Source organism: Triticum dicoccoides, chromosome 6A (assembly GCF_002162155.2).
Source record: "Triticum dicoccoides isolate Atlit2015 ecotype Zavitan chromosome 6A, WEW_v2.0, whole genome shotgun sequence".
Taxonomy (NCBI): domain Eukaryota; kingdom Viridiplantae; phylum Streptophyta; class Magnoliopsida; order Poales; family Poaceae; genus Triticum; species Triticum dicoccoides.
The window spans coordinates 378,273,425-378,278,211 of NC_041390.1; positions in this window are offsets into that span (position 1 = coordinate 378,273,425).

Below are 4,787 nucleotides of genomic sequence, written 5' to 3' on the forward strand. Positions count from 1 at the left end.
TGTCCAGTTTGTACACGAAGTGCATCCAGTTTTTGCCGTAACCCTCTCTACTTTTTTACACATGCTATGTGGTTGAAATAATGATACCATGCCAAGTTTCAACCTTTTCAAAGTTCATTTTGTAGTGCTTTTCAATTTCATGGTCATTTAGCTCTCACAACAAATCACTAATGCATGAAAAATAGCAAATGATGCCAGAAAGGGTTGAAAATTGATGACGTGGCCTTGAATGGTGCATACTGAACGCAAAAAAGTCCGGAGTTGTAATAAGTTTAAAAAAATTAAGTCTCGGTGTAACAAATGAGTTTTTTCGTCCGAAACCCTGATACTTCGAAAGAGATTGTCCAGTTTGTACACGAAGTGCATCCATTTTTCGCCGTAACCCTCTCTACTTTTTTACACATTCTATGTGGGTGAAATGATGATACCATCCCAAGATTCAACCTTTTCAGAGTCATTTTGTAGTGCTTTTCAATTTCACGGTCATTTAGCTCTCAAAACAAATCAATAAATGAATGAAAAATAGCAAATGATGCCAGAAAGGGTTGAAAGTTGATGACGTGGCCTGGAATCATGCATACTGAATGCAGAAAAAGTCCGGAGTTGCAATAAGTTAAAAAATGAAGTGCCGGTGTAACAGATGAGTTTTTTCATCCGAACCCCAGATACTTCGAAAGAGATTGTCCAGTTTGTACACGAAGTGCTTCCAGTTTTTGCCATAGCCCTCTCTATTTTTTTGCACATGCTATGTGGGTGAACTCATAATACCATGCCAAGTTTAAACCTTTTCACAGTTCATTTTGTAGTGTGTTTTAATTTCACGGTCATTTAGCTCTCAAAACAAACCAGTAAATGCATGAAAAATAGCAAATGATGCCAGAAAGGGTTGAAAGTTGATGACGTGGCCTTGAATGGTGCATATTGAACACAAAAAAGTAAGGAGTTGTAATAAGTTTGAAAAAAATGAAGTGCCGGTGTAACAGATGAATTTTTCGTCCGAAACCTTGATACTCCTAAAGAGATTGTCCAGTTTGTACACGAAGTGCATCCAGTTTTTTCCATAACCCTCTCTACTTTTTTGCACATGCTATGTGGGTGAAATGATGATACCATGTCAAGTTTAAACCTTTTTAGAGTTCATTTTGTAGTGCTTTTCAATTTCATGGTCATTTAGCTCTAAAAACAAATCAGTAAATGAATGAAAAATAGCAAATGATGCCAGAAAGGGTTGAAAGTCGATGACGTTGCCTTGAATCGTGCATACCGAAAACAAAAAAGTCCCGAGTTGTAATAAATTAAAAAAAATGAAGTGCGTTTGTAACAGATGTGTTTTTTCGTCTGAAACCCTGATACTTCGAAACAAATTGTCCAGTTTGTACACGAAGTGCATCCAGTTTTTGCCGTAACCCTCTCTACTTTTTTGCACATGCTATGTGGGTGAAATAATGATACCATGCCATGTTTCAACCTTTTCAAAGTTCATTTTGTAGTGGTTTTCAATTTCATGGTCATTTAGCTCTCACAACAAATCAGTAAATGCATGAAAAATAGCAAATGATCCCAGAAAGGGATGAAAGTTGATGATTTGGCCTTGAATGGTGCATACTGAACGCAAAAAAGTCCGGAGTTGTAATAAGTTTAAAAAATGAAGTGTCGGTGTAACAGATGAGTTTTTTCGTTCGAAACCCTCATACTTTGAAAGAGATTGTCTACTTTGTACACGAAGTGCATCCAGTTTTCGCTGTAACCCTCTCTACTATTTTGCACATGCTATGTGGGTGAAATGATAATACCATGCCAGGTTTCAACCTTTTCAGAGTTCATTTTGTAGTGCTTTTCAATTTCACGGTCATTTAGCTCTAAAAACAAATCAGTAAATGAATGAAAAATAGCAAATGATGCCAGAAAGGGTTGAAAGTGGATGATGTTGCCTTGAATCGCGCATACTGAACGCAAAACAAGTCCGGAGTTGTAATAAATTTAAAAAAATGAAGTGCCGTTGTAACAGGTGTGTTTTTTCGTCAGAAACCCTGATACTTCAAAAGGGAGTGTCTAGTTTGTACACGAAGTGCATGTAGTTTTTGTCGTAACCCACTCTCCTTTTTTGCACATGCTATGTGGGTGAAATGATGATACCATGCCAAGTCTCAAACTTTTCAGAGTTCATTTTGTAGTGCTTTTCAATTTCATGGTCATTTAGCTCTCACAACAAATCAGTAGATGCATGAAAAATAGCAAATGATGCCAGAAAGGGTTGAAAGTTGATGACGTGGCCTTGAATGGTGCATATTGAATCCAAAAAAGTTCGGAGTTGTAATAAATTTAAAAAATGAAGTGTCGGTGTAATAGATGAGTTTTTTTGTCCGAAACCCTTATACTTTGAAAGAGATTGTCCAGTTTGTACACGAAGTGCATCTAGTTTTTGCCGTCACCCTCTCTAATTTTTTGCACATGCTATGTGGGTGAAATAATGATACCATGCCAAGTTTCAACCTTTTCAGAGTTATTTTGTAGTGCTTTTCAATTTCACGATCATTTAGCTCTCAAAACAAATCAGTAAATGAATGAAAAATAGCAAATGATGCCAGAAAGGGTTGAAAGTTGATGATGTGGCCTTGAATCGTGCATACTGAATGCATAAAAAGTCTGAAGTTGTAATAAGTTAAAAAAATGAAGTGCCAGTATAACAGATGAGTTTTCTCATGTGAACCCTAGTTACTTGAAAGGAGATTGTCCAGTTTGTACACGAAGTGCATCCAGTTTTTGCCGTAACCCTCTCTACTTTTTTACACATGCTATGTGGGTCAAATAATGATACCATGCCAAGTTTCAACCTTTTCAAAGTTCATTTTGTGGTGCTTTTCAATTTCATGGTCATTTAGCTCTCACAACAAATCAGTAAATGCATGAAAAATAGCAAATGATCCTAGAAAGGGTTGAAAGTTGATGATTTGGCCTTGAATGGTGCATAATGAAGGCAAAAAAAGTCTGGAGTTGTAATAAGTTTAAAAAATGAACTGTCGGTGTAACAGATGAGTTTTTTCGTCCGAAACCCTCATACTTCGAAAGAAATTGTCTAGTTTGTACACGAAGTGCATCCAGTTTTCACCGTAACCCTCTCTACTATTTTGCACATGCTATGTGGGTGAAATGATGATACCATGCCAGGTTTCAACCTTTTCTGAGTTCGTTTTGTAGTGCTTTTCAATTTCACGGTCATTTAGCTCTAAAAACAAATCAGTAAATGGATGAAAAATAGCAAATGATGCCAGAAAGGGTTGAAAGTTGATGACGTTGCCTTGAATCATGCATACTGAACGCAAAAAAGTCTGGAGTTGTAATAAATTTAAAAATAATGAAGTGTCATTGTAACAAATGTGTTTTTTCATCTGAAACACTGATACTTCGAAAGAGATTGTCTAGTTTGTACACGAAGTGCATCCCGTTTTTGCCGTAACCCTCTCTACATTTTTCCACATGCTATGTGTGTGCAATGGTGATACCATGCCAAGTTTCAACCTTTTCAAAGTTCATTTTGTAGTGCTTTTCAATTTCATGGTCATTTAGCTCTCACAACAAATCAGTAGATGCATGAAAAATAGCAAATGATGCCAGAAAGGGTTGAAAGTTGATGACGTGGCCTTGAATGGTGCATACTGAACACAAATAAGTATGGAGTTGTAATAAGTTTTAAAAAATGAAGTGCCGGTGTAACAGATGAATTTTTCGTCCGAAACCCTGATACTCCTAAATAGATTGTCCAGTTTGAAAACGAAGTGCATCCAGTTTTTTCCGTAACCCTCTCTACTTTTTGCACATGCTATGTGGGTGAAATGATGATACCATGCCAAGTTTCAACCTTTTCAGAGTTCATTTTGTAGTGCTTTTCAATTTCATGGTCATTTAGCTCGAAAAACGAATCAGTAAATGAATGAAAAATAGCAAATGATGCCAGAAAGGGTTGAAAGTCGATGACGTTGCCTTGAATCGTGCATACTGTAAACAAAAAAAGTCCCGAGTTGTAATAAATTAAAAAAATGAAGTGCGTTTGTAACAGATGTGTTTTATCGTCCGAAACACTGATACTTCGAAAGAGATTGTCCAGTTTGTACACGAAGTCCATCCAGTTTTTGCCGTAACCCTCTCTACTTTTTGGCACATGTTATGTGGGTGAAATAATGATACCATGCCAAGTTTCAAGCTTTTCAGAGTCCATTTTGTAGTGCTTTTCAATTTCATGGTCATTTAGCTCTAAAAACAAATCAGTAAATGAATGAAAAATAGCAAATGATGCCAGAAAGGGTTGAAACTGGATGACGTTGCCTTGAATGGTGCATATTGAACGCAAAAAAGTATGGAGTTGTTATAAGTTTAAAAAAATGAAGTGTCGGTGTAACAGATGAGTTTTTTCGTCCGAAACTCTGATACTTCGACAGAGATTGTCCAGTATGTACACGAAGTGCATCCAGTTTTCGCCGTTACCCTCTTTACTTTTTTGCACATGCTATGTGGGTGAAATGATGATACCATGCCAAGTTTCAAGCTTTTCAGAGTTCATTTTGTAGTGCTTTTCAATTTCACGGTCATTTAGCTCTAAAAACAAATCAGTAAATGAATGAAATATAGCAAATGATGCCAGAAAGGGTTGAAAGTGGATGACGTTGCCTTGAATCATGCATACTGAACGCAAAAAAAGTCCGGGGTTGTAATAAATTTAAAAAATGAAGTGCCGTTGTAACAGGTGTGTTTTTTCGTCAGAAACCCTGATACTTCAAAAGAGATTGTCC